Here is a 16,039-nt window from a genome sequence, read left to right on the forward strand (position 1 = left end):
TTTTAACAAAGCGTACGGGCTAGTGTTACTCTTAAGCAGACCGTATGTTTCTGATGTTCGAGACTCTGGTCACTCCAGGTGACATTCAAGTGATATTCTGCATTCCGATTCCTCAGATGGAAAGCACAAATTTGGGTTTTGCTAGGGTTGGTTTTGAGATAATTATTTAATAATCTGACATCCTCCAAATAGTGGGTGGCCATCTGGAGCCCCTGGGTCACAGACTCAGCAACCTGGGTAGAAGTGCCCACCAGCCTGTCCATTTCCACCATATATGGTCAGATCTGTATCCCCATCCAGTCTCACAGCCCCTAGCGACAGAAGTCCACAGTGGATGGTCTGTGCTCAGACGCTACAACTGGAGTTTGTAACATCTCTTCATTTTGCCCATGACTTATATGCACAACTTTTGTTTGCTCAGCACGTATTCAGCCACTTGTCCTGGATTCACTGTGCTGTCTGCTGTGAGCTGGCCTTCTGTGCATAGCTGTAGAGCCTCCAGACAAGGAGGAAGGGTTCCTTAGCTTGCAGGAGTGGGGGAAGAGTGTGCTGCGGATGGGCCCACAGTTCCAGAAGGGCTGGGGGTAGCCCTGAGGTGCTGGCTTAAGAATGGCATTTAAACATTTGCTTTTTGGGAATTGGCTTATAGGTATATGTATATGCATTAGAATGGTTCAGAATGGGCAGCAAGGGTTAATTGACTTCTAGAAGCTTGAGTCTCACATACAGTTTCACACTGCCTTCGAAGCGGCCTTGTTGTGTTAGACAGCCCATCTAACAGATATACACACAGTCTGAGAAACTGGGGGCATGTACCATATTGTTCCATAACATGAGATAAGGGTGGCACCAGCTAACAAGGGCCCAGAGAGAAGGGACCTGAGTCCCAGTTTTGGGAGAACAGACCAAATTAGAAGGCAGCTCAGAAAGACCAAATTAGTATATGTGCATGTGATGAGCTATGTGGATGTATGACAACGACACAGAGAGACCAAGCAGCAATAGTCATAGATGAAGGGTCATCAAGAGAGAAGGAGAATACAAAAGCAGAGACTTGAAAGTAACAAAGGGTCCTCTTCCTGGGTCCTCCTCCTCCTCCCTAAGAGAGTCGCCATCCCCTAGAAGGGGTCCCCAAGGCCACCATGGACAAAAAGCGCACCACCAGCCCATCTCATCCACCCCACTGGGGAGTGGGGGGAAGGAAAAGGGGGCGGCCTCAGCATCCTACCTCCAGACTGCTGCCATGTGACACCTAAGATAGAGCCTCAGAGCGAAGACTGAGTCCTGGCCAGATGTCCTTTGACTGATGACAGCCCTAGGATTTGGTAGATATACAGAACTGCTTGATTGTTTGTATTGTTTCTTTTCTGTTATCACTGAGTATCAGTACATTCACCTATTATTGAATGGAAATGTCATGGTCGGTCTGAGGGTTTTTTGACAAGGGGGGAATTTTTTCTTGTTCTTGCAGTGTCCGAGAGACGTAGCTGGATGATATCTCCCATCCCTGCACTGGGGTACTCTCTGAAAGAAACTGTTGTTTACCCTTTTGGCTGCCGACCTCAATAAACGGTATTGACAACTTTCTGCATGTGCCTTTGTGGGAGAGGGAAACTTTATATGTAAATGCTCAGGGTATCTGTACTTAGGCTTGAGTCTCCCATGGGGCGCAGCATGGCCCTGACAGAAATGACAAGGACATGTCAAGTATGCCAATTCATGATCTCACTGAAGGGGACATGCTCTCAAGCACTTAAGAGTTAGTGGGGGTGGGGCTGGCACCTTGGCTGAACTCCAGGCAGGGAGGGGGAAAGTGAGCAATTCACCCTCCCCCTATACCCCACCATTCCCATTCTGCCCCCACAACCCCAGCCCTTGGTGGGCATCTCAGTCTTAATGATCCAAGAAGGTTATGACTACAGAGGGGGGCCTGTGGTGGCCTTGGCTCCCCCTACTGCCCCTTCCTTCCCCCTCCCAGGAGCTCCACATTTCCCCAGGCACTGAATCCCCATCACAACTGCATGGAACTGGGGAGAACCTTATGATCACGAACTGCATGGCATCTGCCCACATGGCCCAACTCATCAGAAGTGTCAGGAGGAGCGGGCACGGGCCCTGCGGGTCATACCAGTGCAGCAGCCACTCTGCCGGTACTGGGATGCATTCCGTGCCTCCAGGAAGGGTGCAGAGATGTGCAAGGGCTTGGCAAACAGGAGCCACAGCCCCTGTGTGGGGAACAGGGTCATGGGGCCTCCCTCCTCAACAACACCCCTGGTCTTTCCAGTGTGGGGGGTGGCGTCTGCCCTGTTCTTGCAAAGAATATGGCATAGGTTCTCAAAGAACAGCATGGTCTGCCCCTGGCTCCCAAACTACTGTCTAGTATTAAGCACATGGCAATAATGCCTCCTCATCAACATGGTCTTGGTGAGGCACTGCTCCCACTCTTTGTTGGAACCCCTCACCTGCATCTGCTCGGCAATGCACTTAAAGACACCTCTGATTCAATGCCCTCTCTGGAGCTGGTGCTGGATTTGCACAATAAGTTCCTTTATTTCCTGAAATGCCACTTACTGCCCCACTTTTGAGTGTTAGGGGCAGACCCGATGGGTTTGTCCATGGTACTTCTCATTGGGGTCTCAGCATCCATGGGTGGGCGATGGTCTGGCTGCAAGGAGATAGATGGAAAGCTGGACTATTGAATGCATGGATGGAAGCAGCAGTGGAAGCACAAGGGTGCAGTTCTCAGTGCGATTCTCACTCTCAGTTCAGAGGTCAGGGGCACCTCCTCCTGTATCACCTGGCCTCTACTGCTCGTGTCACCTCCAGAATCTTAATTGTCCAGAGGCTTTCAGCTGACACCCCATAATTTTGGCAACACCACACACCCCGTGTAGGCTGTAAGATGCTGAGGCCCAAGTGGTGCCTTAGGTGTCTCAGTTTACCCTGGCTTAGAGGTTCAGTGCACCACCCCCCCCACACTTCCTCCTACACACACACACAACAAGCTAGTTAATCTACTAGCTGTCTGATTAGTGATCAAGAAGGGGAGCCCACCTGCACTGAATGAGAATGAGACATGGCAGGAGCCTTTCCTCCAAAAGAAAGAAGGATGGCAAAGATTTAGGACCCAACTCAGCCACCCTTACAACATGGAGGACTCCAGTGTAATGGAACGTTATGAATCTCAACCCCAAATGGTACTTGCCGAATTTTATTAAATTCTTCCCCCCCCCTAATTAGCAGTGTATAAAGTCCCCATTTTGAGGCGATTTCAAGGTAAATATAGATGTCACAAGTGAGGAGGCACAACGCACCACATTGTCAAGTAGTTGTTTTCTGTTATTCTGAACTTATTTCAATATTTAAAAAAGAAAACACATCTAGATATGTAGTTTATAGAAACCTGAGCAAGGAAGAAAGTTGGGATGACTTGTGGTAGCAGATGCAGTTTGGAAAGGCATGCAATTTTAGAAGGAAGAAGATTGCAGAGGAGGTCCGAGACAGAGATAAGAAGAAATCATTTCTCATTACTTTCCACTATGCAGAGCTGTAACCCTTTAAGAGGAGACATAAGCAGAACCATTCTAGTGCTGGAACCCAAACCATACACCAGGTTCAGATGCAAGACTAATGCAATCACTCCCCCATGCACCTGAATTGAAAGTTCATATTTAAAGCTTTATCCCTTCTGTAAGTTAAAGTGATTTTTGAATGAATTAGAGAAGTCCAGAGACTTTTTGGTTCAGAGTCTCAGGCAAACACAAACTTGGTTTGAAGAAGACACGGTTTGCATCAGGACATTACAAAATGCTTCTGAGTACAAGCAGTCGCTTATTGCATCAAATGCCTCTGAAATCACTTTGGAGAATGCAGGATGGCGAGAATAGATATTATGGATTGTAGGGATTGAAAACACAAAATGAAGCTTACTTTTTGGTTATTTCCCACCCCTGCCCCCCACAAAAGCTTCCAGATGGAGTAATAGAATGGAGTGCTATTCAAATATTACAGGGAGGATTTTGCTTCCTAGTTTATACCCAAATGCATAACTAGCCTTTTTTTAGATACCTGTAAAAAAGCTCAGCAGCTTTACCCAATAAGCCTTAGTGGACTTAATTTCACTCCTGAATACACAATCTTCTCTCTCCCTTCCCCAAACTGTACAATTTTTGCATACTTGTAGCTGCTCTTAATGATTACCCAACTCAGGCAATTTTTCTAATGTATTGCAAGAAGACAAAATGAGGGCAGGCTAGAGATGTACCTTACAGAGTAAACAAAGACCTAACCCTGCTCCATTTGAAAATCGAAGGAAAGTTACCCCAATTTCAGATTGAAGTGAGACAACATTTCTAAAACTCGCATGCGACTGAATGGCTGTGTGATAAACTCAACTCCACCCCCCACCCAAAGTTCACTGCATTATCCACTAGACCACTTCAGAAAACACCCACTTGGAAGTGTAATTGCCTGGAGTGCAAACATCCAATGCTTTTGAAAGCCTTGGAACAATTTCTTGGTAAACAGTGTACTGTCCTGGGCTACGGGATCATGTCAACACTGTGTGTCCTGCAAATACACAATGCGTCCGACCGGCTAGTAATGTTAGGGCTCCAGGCAATTAAAAAAGAACTGATGGAGTATTGACAGTCCCTGGTGATCCTAAATCATCCTTTCTAGGGCATGAGCCAGCAAATGGGACAACCTGACTGCCTCCACTCATCAGGGCGTCAGGAGAGTGATGCTTTTTGCTGATGGCTTGCAAAGTTCTGTGCAGATTTCAGGAAATCTACTCGGTGCAGAAGTCGGGGGGTGGTGAAATCAAATCACTGCTTATTTTGGAAGATTAGGAAGATTGGGGGGGCGGGGGGGAGGGGGAGTTTCCTCTCCTTCCATTGAAGAATGTCAGATAATGTCCAGGATGTTCCCTTTAGGAACAGTCTCCCAGAGGTTGGTTTTTTTGTTTTGTTTTTTTCAAGCCCATTGGATGTTACTATTCATATAGCCAGGAAAAGTGACAACTAGACAACAGTAACTAAAAACAAACAACGTGGGAGCTTGACCAACAGAGCTAGCTGCACTACATATCTGTCTTTGGGACTCCCAGCAGCAAACCTCAAACTCTGTAACAGACTGGATGAACCAGCTTTCTATCAAGTGCACCTGGTTCCAAACTATTACTTGAGTGACCAGGATTATTAGAAATTAGCTTTAAGACATGAGAACAGAGAAAAACACTCTGCTTCTTTATAGACAACTGAATGCATCCAAGATTTCTGGGTCTTTGTGTCTGTGAGCTAGACTCATGGGTTTCTGGTCCTTCATCCTGTACTGAGCACAGGCATTATAAGTGCTTCTCACAGTCTACATTTGACACATGCATTTGATTTCCCCAGACAAGTCAGAAAGCATAGAATCATAGAAAATGAGGGTTGAAGGGACCTCAGGAGGTCACATCTAGTCCAACCCCCTGCTCAAACCAGGACCATCCCCAACTAGATCATCCCAGCCACGGCTTTGTCTAACCAAGTCTTAAAAACCTTCAAGGATGGAGATCCCACCACCTCTCTGGGTAACCTGTTCCGGTGTTTTACTACGCCCATGAGGAAGTTCTTCCTACTACCCAACGTAAAAATTCCTTTGCTACAACTTGAGACGGCTGCCCCTTGTTCTTTCATCTGCCATCACAGAGATCAGTTCAGCTTCATCTTCTTTGGAACCTCCCTTCAGGTAGTTGAAGGTAGCTATTAACACCCCCAAGTCTTCTCCTCTTCAGACTAAATAAGCCCAGTTCCCTAGCAGTGATGCAACGTATTAGTATGCGTAGATATGTTGTTGTAGATTTTGGCCATGTTCAAGTACATTTTTTATTTCCATTAGGAAACTTGCCCATGGCCAGAAATCAGTCCAGATGAATCAGTTCTTAAGATAGGTTAACTCTGAGCAGAAGCAACATAGAAGTAGGTTCACATTCAGCACTTATTGATCTGCACCCATGACAATATGCAATAAGAGAAATTCAGTAATAAGCAGTTTTATGTGTGTGGATGGTGCTATGCTACTCAGAGGGAGGAAGAAGACAGGCTGGTGATAGAGGCTTCAGTGACAACCCAGGGGAGGGACCAGCCTGGTGCTCAGGCAGAGGAGACTAGCTCTGGCCTAGGCTAAACCACCGCTCCATGAGGGTGGGCGAGTGGGGTACTACAATGCTTCATGGGATGTTGGCAGAATGTGACCTACCTTGAGTCACAACGGCACCAATGTTTGTAACAGCACTCTAACCTATAGCGCTGAAGTCTGATACCACACCCATCCAGGGTTATCTTAGAGCGGGATCCACCATTTTTACAGCACTCGATGTGCCCTGACTGTCTGTTCGGTTACAGCTGTAAAGTATTTTCTGCATGGCTGCTGTGCAATAAGTATAGCATCTTTGGCCAGGTACAGAAGGGGAGTCAAAATTTCTTGGCCAAACAATATGGTCTTTCCTACCACGTTCAGTTTTTACTAGGTTGCTATTTGGATAAAAGCTTCATTGGTTTCAAATAGCATTTTGCTTGATTAGGGACTGCAGGCTTTGGTCCCCCAGTGCTTGTCAGTTTAAGTCAGCCTCTCACCACTTACTACATGATTATTTCATGGCTTTGACTTGTGTTGTGCATCGTAGGTGAAACAAATATAACACTTCCCAAAATTCACAAAGCTGTCCTTGCAAAAGTAATCTTCAGGGTCATTCACTGCAAGCCTCAAGTAAGAGACAACATGTAGTTGCACTTCCCTAATACCAGATGAGACACCAAATCTCTGAAAGCTACAGCTCAGTCTCTGATTTTCCTCTAGCTCCCCAGGGGAAGCCATCTGCACCACTCCTCTACCTGGTCCTACTGCAGCATCATTCCCCTGCAATGCTAAACCCCCACCTATTTTAATGGGAAAGAAAAAAAAAAAAAAGCCTGCCCCAAGGAAGCTGTTCCCTTCAGCAGGCTACAATTCCCAAAATGCCCCTTTATTCCCAGGTACAGGCACACTGCCAGGGTCACCATCTGGCTCTATACTTGCACCTGCCACATTTTGCAACTAATTGCTTGTGCCTGAAAAGCCCCAAATGACAGACTCTCAGCTGTTTGGGCAAAACAACCTGGTGCTACAAGGCATCTATATTTGTACGTGCAAAATAAGTTATTACATATGAATATGACCTTTAGGTGTCTAACTACTGTTTACATTCACACATACTTTACTATGTCTAGTTATGATGCCTAAATATGCATGCACAGTTTTCCCCACACAAATCTGAACCTCTTTATTTTTCTGTTGCCTTTGCCCAAGACATCAGAACTGCATAAATAAAAGCTACACTACTCTGTGGGCATCCCACTCCCATTGCTCCAGTGTCCGAGCTCCTCCCCACAGAGAGTCATATCTGTTACATGCAGTTTGTTCGCTCTTTCACCCTCCTCCCCACCAGAAAGCCTAGGTGTGCTCTTCAAAGGAAATAAGATCTTCTGTAATCATACAGCAAGTTTTAGATGACCACAAAGCCAATTTTATACTGCTCCAGAGAATCCCAACTCTGAGCAAAATGGAGATAGCGAGACTGGTGTTCTTTTCGCAGAGCTGGTGACACCATCATCATCATCATCTTTACTCATAAAAGCTGAGTCAACAAACAATAAAATTAATGGAGGTCTTCCCATTGACTTCAGCAGCTTTTAGGTCAAGCCCATGATGTATGCACTCCTGCCATGGTATCCTCCTTCATCATGGCAACATGCCAAATAGCAAGCCATTTAATTGCTAGAAAGAACACAGTGCTGACTAATATTAAGCTTGTGAAGAAAGAATGGCTTATATTTGCCCTTAGGAGCTTGAATTTAGCAGCCAAAACCTCAAAGAACACACAGAAGTGCAGCTCCCTGGTCTAGCTTATGGCGCTTCACACAAAGTGCTATGAGTTAGAAGGGGTACACTTGTTAAAAAAAAGGTTGAAAAATCCCTGGTCTCTCTCAAAGTTTCAGCTCATGTACCCCTTTATATATTTTTTTCTTGTTTTTAAGGGGGGGACAGATTGAGGCCCCCGCAGTGAGGTAGCAAGTGGGGCTGCGCCTGGGGACAGTGCTGCATAGCTGGGGCAGGGTGTGGGACAGAGCCACAAGCAGCTCGTCCATGGGGTGCAGGAAGTGGGGGAAGGCAGAGATCCCACCACTGCACAAGAGGCATATGCCCCCAGACATTAGCTAATGGGTCAGGAGGGCAGGAGAATTAAGCTCCAAATTTTAAGCCAATCCAGGAAAAGGGGCTACATGTCTCCAACCTCTCTGCCTAGCTCTGCCCCCCCACTCCCAGTTCTGGTGCTGTCTGAGGATGCAGCGGGGCAGGGAAAGAGGAGGGAGAAGGGAGTGGAGGAAGCTCAAGCTAGTGCTTGCCCAGCCTGCCCTGGTGTGGGGGCATGTGGATTGGGGCCTGGGGGGGGGGGGGGGTTCCAATCTACCCACCCCCACACCAGCACAGGCAAACACCAGCCTGAGCTCCCTCCCCTCCCTTCTCTTCACCTCCCATCCTGAGATGGCACCAGTGGCAGGGCTGGGCTGCAGCAGCCCAGCTGCTGGAGCAGACAAATTAATGAAGGCACTCCTCTTTGGAGTGCCTTCATTTGAATCTTCATATAATGAGGGCTAATTGTTGTGCGGTCAGAGCGCTCTGCAGCCGCGCTCTTCTGTTAGGGCACAGTTGTAGGTCGCTTTCAAGGGGCCGATCGCGCAGCAAGTGTAATATCTGTCTGCACCTTCAGGCACTAACACCAGGTGTCACGGAAGTTGGAATTGAATTTTACCGCCTGTAGTTATTCTGCTCCCCGCAGTTGGCAAAGAAGGGCATGTTCCACTTCACCTGTTCTCAGATCTACAGTCACATCTTTACTTTTCCCCAGTTAAAGCCTTGAGCAAGTTAGCCAGTTCCCCCCTGCCCCCCGAGGAATGCTAGTGCAAATGTATCTGGAGATCAAACATATAAAAAAGAAAGATGTTTGTTACAGCTAGGAAACAGCTAGAATAGGTGTACTGAACTGCAGCTACCTTCCAAAATGTTAGATAAACAGCAGTATCTAGCATGTGCACTTCTATAATGAAAAAAAAATATGATTTGAGCACTAAACACCTGCAATCTTGGCTTGTTAGGATTAAGTTGATTACTATCATCTAAAAAGAAGTTATTCACAGTCTTCCAGAATGGTGGTTCTGATGCATCTCTAAATAAGGGATATATTTTCTGCTACCTCAAAAAGATCAGTAATCCGATACCAATGTCTTTCCAGCCTTCTGGTTAGTGATTACACACGCTGCCTACCAAGCTCTAGGGTATTCACTTTCTACAACAGGTTCATTAAATGGCTAGAGGCATTCACAAAAAGCTCTTCCCATGCCTAATTATTCAAGAGCTGTATTACCTTAGCCCCTCATTTGTTTTTATTGTATGCAGCAGCAGCAAACTGTTTGTCAGGGACTTTGACAAAACAGTCCCCATCCACTATTTGCCCAGTAGGCTAATAATGGGCATCAGCTCAAATACCTCGCCAGCTGAACCACCAAGGGTTTCCCCACTGCTTGAAGGAGATGGGTTGGGTTACCATTTTACTGATCAGCAGCCTGCCTAGCATGCAAGACCTGAAGTCAGCAGCCCCTACTCATCTTGCTTTTTTCACCAAAGCTGCTGCAACACTAGTGGTGTAGCCCCTGAGGATTTGCCTCGTCTAAGGGTCCCTCACCAGTCATCTAGTCCCCATCATGGGATGAACATACAAACAATCAGGTGTAAATGGGAGCAGTCCTCAGGCTGCTGTAACTTGTGCCAAGCCAGGCTCTAGACTGGAAAGTACAAAGGTACTCGAAGTCAACTCCCTGGATGTGTCCTATACCCAGTTCAGTCAGGGCGCAGACAGAAGTGCAGCTCGCCGCTGTAACTGAAGAAGCATTCTGAGTTACAACACTCCCCTGCCACAAACAGAAGTTCACTGTTGGTTCCAGACAGGAGGGGGAAATTGAGCTGCCAGCTGCAGCCCGTTTCCCCCAGCAATGGCCCCTGCACCCTGCCAGGCTGCAAAGTTTCCAGAAAGGGAGCGGGGAATGGAGCAGACGGAATTTGTTCCAGGGGTTCCCCAGCCAGCCTCGGAGGGTGGGTGGGTGAATGAGAGCCCTTCCCACCTGGAGGGGTGAGGAAGAAGAGGGGCTCCAAATCACCTACCTCATCCTTCAGCAGGAGCTGGAAAAACAAACAAACCCCGAACCAAACTCCCTCCGCTCCCTTCCCCTCCCATTCTGAAGACAGCTTGATGCTGGCAGGCAGAGCCGACACAAGTTGCAGAAGATGCTCCATTTTGAAACATCGTCATCTGACCCCTCACATAATGACGGTTCAGATTTTTACCTGATCGGCTATTTTGGAAGCTGTCTGCAGCGGTGCACTTGTGTTTGGTCACATCTATAGACTGCTTTCTCTGGCCAGATAGAGTGAAAATTGTCACTTCCATCTGTGCCCTCCAACCAACACATAGAAGTCCTTCATTTTATATTCGTCTTTTAACATCTAAAATAAACAAGAAATCCAAATGGAACAGGCACTTCTCCAGTGTCATCCCATACTTGTTAGAAAGGCTCCCTCTGACTTCACCAAGGCTTAAGTCAGGCCCCCAAGCTCCAGCTGGCCTTTGCTATTATTTCACAATACAGCCGAATACGAGATCATGCTCAGCAGCGTCTACCTTACGCAGCAAGTAGTTACGATACAGGGAAAGCACAGAAAGACACACCCTCCCCAATCACTGCTCCTGATGCAATGCTTCCCTCTCCAACCAAAAGCCCTATCAGAAAGAAAAAGAGAAGGACTCCGTAGGAATAGGCCAGTCTGTAAGTGATTTAAAAGCTTTTAAACAAAAACAAACAAACAAACAAACGAGGAAGAAGCCTTTTCCACCGTTTTAACGTAGAAATAAACACAACACCACTTGGTTCGCCAAGTGAAGTATTTGGTAAATACACTCCACAACTGTAGGGTGGCTCCGGGCCAACGAAGTGATGAGTCAGCACTGTGGGGGTGGACTCGAGTGTCAGGAAATCATTTAACCCTCACTCTGGAGAACAGTTTTCTTGTGAGCAGAATAAAAACAACCCAGAACAACAAGGAACAAAATTGGGAAGGGGAGGGAGTCCCTGCTTCCTCCCCCCTCCAAGTACAGTTGTTCTTAAAAAAAAAAAAAAAAAATGAAGCAAGGATAAAAACTAAGGAAAAGAAAACCCTGCACACAAGCAGAAGGACAGAAATACGCCCAGCCCTGTGTACAGAAAGTCCACTCGTGTGTTCCTGACCCTGACCAAACTCCCCCGACATCACCACAAGGTTGAGCGCAGAGCGGGCTCCCGGCAGGGAGCATGAGCAGTTAAGGAGCTGCAGGTGAGCACAGAAAAGGGTACACCTGTTTGGGGAGAGTACAGTTGTGCAGACTTGAAGGAGTCACAAGAGAATCAAGATTTATGAATCCCCTTTTTAAGCCATGCTTCTCTGCACCATGATTTCGGTGCAGTTGTTTCCTCTAGATTTCCTGTTGTGCGAGAAGAGGCAGAAGGACACTATTCTCCACTGCCTTACCCCTTGCAGTCACTCAACCACACTTAAGCAAGAGAGATGCAAATCACCAGAACAGCAGCCCAGTTTAACTCATTCTTCCCAGGTCTGAACAAGGCAGTGGAAAAAAAATTAAGGCCCCAAATGTGACTTGCAGCCCTGCTGTTATTTCAACATAATTATAGTAAGGTTGTGAACTTGAGGTGACTGTACTAATGAGCAGAGATGGCCTTCTGACAAAAGAACGAGAACAGTGAGCTCTAACTTGGTGCTTGATAAAGCAAATTCCTACACCCGAGTAATTTTATTTCATGCCGGCTCCCCTATTGAACTTTGTAGCCTGGGTCACCCGTTAGTGCAGCACAGTGCACAGGAGCTCTTAACACTCCCCAAAATAGTGGTCCGTTTAGTGTTATTCCTCTGTCGAATGGGGCCCAGACCTATCTGGAACCTAAGGCAATCCATAGGAAGCATGGAGGTGCCTCCATAGGACCAGTGATGGAGAAAAAGCTATTGGGGGGCAGGGCTGAGCACATGTGTCCACATGCACATGCACACAGCCCCCCCCCCCCCCACCCAGCAGGTAAATCTGTGGGGAAAGGGAAAGGGCCATGGGGGGTGGTACAGATTGAGGCCCCCCACAGTGAGGGAGGGAGTGGGCCAGAGGCTGCAGTGAATGGAGCCCTGGCTGGGCTGGGTCATAGAATAAGTCAGAGCCTGGAAGGATTGTCCAGGGGCATGGGGGCGTTCCTGCCTCTGTGCACATCCCAACAAGACCTGGGGCACATGCCCCCCCCGCCCACTTCCCAATTTATGTGCAGAGTGGAGGCAGCTACCACTGCGCACTGGGCTTTGCACCCCACTGCAGCTGCCCCAGGAGCTGCGAGATGCCATCTGCCTGCCTGGCGGTGGGATGCACGAGGTGTGGCACAGCCCAGTGGCAGCAGGCACGTGCCATCGCACTGATCCCGGGCCATCTGCAGTGGGGTACAAAGCCCAGCGCACAGCAACAGCCACCTCTGCCCCATGCACAGATCCCAGGGTGTGCACAATGGCAGGAGCCCCCCCACACCCCTGGACAAGAAGCTTGGGCTCCGATTGTCCTATGACCCGGCCTAGCCAGGGTCCCATTCGCCACAGCCCCTACCCCACCCCCTCCCTCACCACGGGGGGCCTTGATCTGCCCCCCCACCACAGCCCCTTCCTAGAATTGACTGTTACTTGCCTACCGTGCTAGGCAGCCAGGGATTGACACACTGCAGTGGCTGCGATCCTGGCCGTGTGCGCGCCCCTCCCCATCTCTGCTGCAGCCACCCAGAGCCCGTGGCCGGGATGCCCTGCGGCCCTACCCCACCGTCTCGCCTCCCACTGTCTATGCTGGGCTTTTAACTGGTCCTCTTGGACTAGATTCTCAAGAGATTTAGTTCCCACGTAACCACCCCCTGGGAACCTAGCTGCAAAATTTAGATGGTCAAAACTACTACTGAAGTGCTCCTAATGCAGGGGTATGTTAAGTTTCCATCAGTCAAGATCCATCAGTATGCCCAGAACTCCTCAAGTCTTGACAATGAGGAATAGATAGGCACCTGCCTCATCCCTAGACCCTGTCAGGAACCACAAACTAGATGGAAGACTCTCTCAGGCCTGCATGTCTAACCTGTTCTCAGAGTCTGTCTACCAGGCAGGGCTCCTACTCGCAGTGTCATGGTCCACCAGGACGCCTGGCCTACTGGCTAGAGCCAGGCACACAGCTGGGGTCTGTAGGGGTAAGGCTCAGAAGCCACAAGTCAGAAACCAAAACACCAAGCCAGAGGTCAGGAGCCAGGAATGAGAAATCTACTCACCAAATACAAAGAAAAATCCATAGGGCAAAATCCAAGAGCAAGTCAAACCAGGGTTGGGAGCCGGGGAGACTGCAGAGGCTGAAATCCAGGTGCAGTCAGGAAGAAGGGCCATCCTGCTGGGGCAAGAGCTGCTCAGAGACTGGAGAGCAGTGTGTTGTGCAGCAAGGCTCCTTAAAAGTAGCTCCAGAAGCAGAGGGAAGGGGCTGAGGTCAGCTGGCCTTGATTAGTAGTAACTGGGTCGGTGTTTGCCTCAGCCTTATAGAGCTGACCTGGGCTGCAGCACAGGAGCCTCACACAAAGCGTAGAGAAATATTCCCTCACTTCTACCCAATGGCTCAGTGGTTCGATGAGCTCTCCCAAGTTGTGGGAAACCTCATCCAATTCCCACGTCTGCCTGAGGGGGTTTGAACCTACATCTCCCACTTGCCAGCTGGGAGGGAAGAGATTTGGGGCCCAGCCCCTGCTCTGCTCAATGCTCAAGTATTTGATGTTAAGCAGTTATCTGACCAGGGACTGGAACACAGTCAAGTCTATAAGGAATGCAGTGCTTGCCCTGAGGTAATGCATTGGGTGCCAGAATTAGGTTAACATGACCAGGGAACACTTCTGATTGGCCTTGCATAAATAGTAAAGAGAGAGAGAGAAGTTGTTTAGTGTCTGAGTAGTGTATTTGGAGATTATGCTCCTCTAAGAGAGCTGATGTCATTCACTGGCCCCGATTCTCTTCTTGTTTACACTGGTGATTCCAATGGCTTTAGTGGACTTACTCCTGATTCACACCAGTGTGGAAGCAGAATCCAGTCTCTGCGAGTTCTGGCTTTCTTTATAAAAATTGGTTTTCAATTTACCGCTGGAAGTCTGCCGCTTTCATCTTCTTGTGGTCTAACTTTCCTTCCTGACATCATCAGCCCCGCATTGACACTCTTAATGTGCCAGAGTCCTAATCATCTGCATCCTGGTACCTACAGACATAAGTACATCAGTCCTCACAGCACCACATCTGCAGCCTTCATTGGGAAGGTCATGTCATAATGAAGGAGAATCAGAAAGAGTCATCTTTCTGCCTTACACTAAGCAAGGCAGCTTGCCAAAACATCATTCTCTCTCGAGTTAATCTATTTGTCCATCTTTGCTTCCCTGTAAAATTTCAGCAGATAACTTCCACTGACCTCTCTGATTAAAGGTTTGCAGGGCACAAACTACACCACCGCCTGGGCTCCTTGCTTTGTCTTTATTCAGACCAACTCCCCACTGAAGATGGAGGTCAGATTCTGATCTCAGATACACCAATGCAAATTCAGAACAGTGCTAACGAAGTCTACAGTTACTCCACATTTACACTGATGCAGAATGGTTTGCCTTATGCTATCTGCCCAGAGAAAACCCGAGACGTGTCAGCTACTGAGACTTACATTATAAGACGATCTGCACAAGGTTACTTGTGTTGTACAGTAAAAGCCATCATGAGCATTTGTGTTACACTGTCTGATCAGGACCAATTAGAACCATGTGAGCTCCCCACAGAGTCGACAGCGGGTTGTACAGGTGTTACAGCGTGCAGAGTTTGAAGACAACAGGGATGCACTGGAGTAACTGAAGGCCAAAGTTTTCCCCTGCTGAACTTCTTTTGTTCTTTTTGCTGGTGTTGAAGAATTAGAAGGAATTCTGTGATCTTAGCATGAGTTTCCAGGGCTGTCAGGTAGAAAAGAGAAGTTTGCATTTGCAAACTGAGTTTTCAGAGGTGAAAACTGTTAAGGGGTAACACACCTGGAAACCTCACTACCACTGCTTTTTTTTTTTTTTTTCCCACGGGGTCAGTTTTCAGGGAACAGCTGTGCCATAGAAGACATTTATATTGCTCAAGGCTGTGATAAAAATGTAGGAGTTCAAATGTGCCAAGGAAGACAAGAGCTGTAGTACAACATAGACAGACGGCTCATCGGGGAAGGCTGTGGCTTTGCTCAGATAGGACACTGGCCTGGCAGGTGGGTAACTGGAGTTCTCCACCGCTACCTGTTTGACCTGGGCAGACCACTTGACCTCTCTCTGCCTATTTGCCCTCTCCAACCCTTTACACATTTTGTCTATTTAGACTCTTAAAGGTGCTTGCAGAGGTAAAAAAACACCCCAAAAACTGGTGCTTTACTTTAAACTCAGCATGTTCCTGGACCAAACCCTGAGCATGCCCAGAAGAGGCAGCGCATTACTTCAACCCAGCTCACCTAAAAAGCACTTAGTGGGGCTTTTTAGGTACTTTTATCTAATAGCCGATTGAATCAGCTTCAGCTAAAAGTGCCAAAAAGCCCCACTGAAGCACCCAATCTTTACAGATGCTGCAGAGCCAGGCTGAAGTAGCATGCTACTTCTTCCAGTAAAGCATGGTTTTGGGGATTTTTTAATGTCTGCAAGCAGCCTAAGCTCTTGGAAGGGCAGCCACCATCTCTCACTATATACAAATGCAGCACCCATTGCAATGGGGCCTCAAGTTTTGCTGAAAGCCTCAAGTTGCTACTATAAATAATATGACGGATAATATTCACACAAGGATTCTTTCAAAGCTGGGAAAGGACAGGGGACAG

Source organism: Alligator mississippiensis, chromosome 10 (assembly GCF_030867095.1).
Source record: "Alligator mississippiensis isolate rAllMis1 chromosome 10, rAllMis1, whole genome shotgun sequence".
Lineage (NCBI taxonomy): Eukaryota > Metazoa > Chordata > Crocodylia > Alligatoridae > Alligator > Alligator mississippiensis.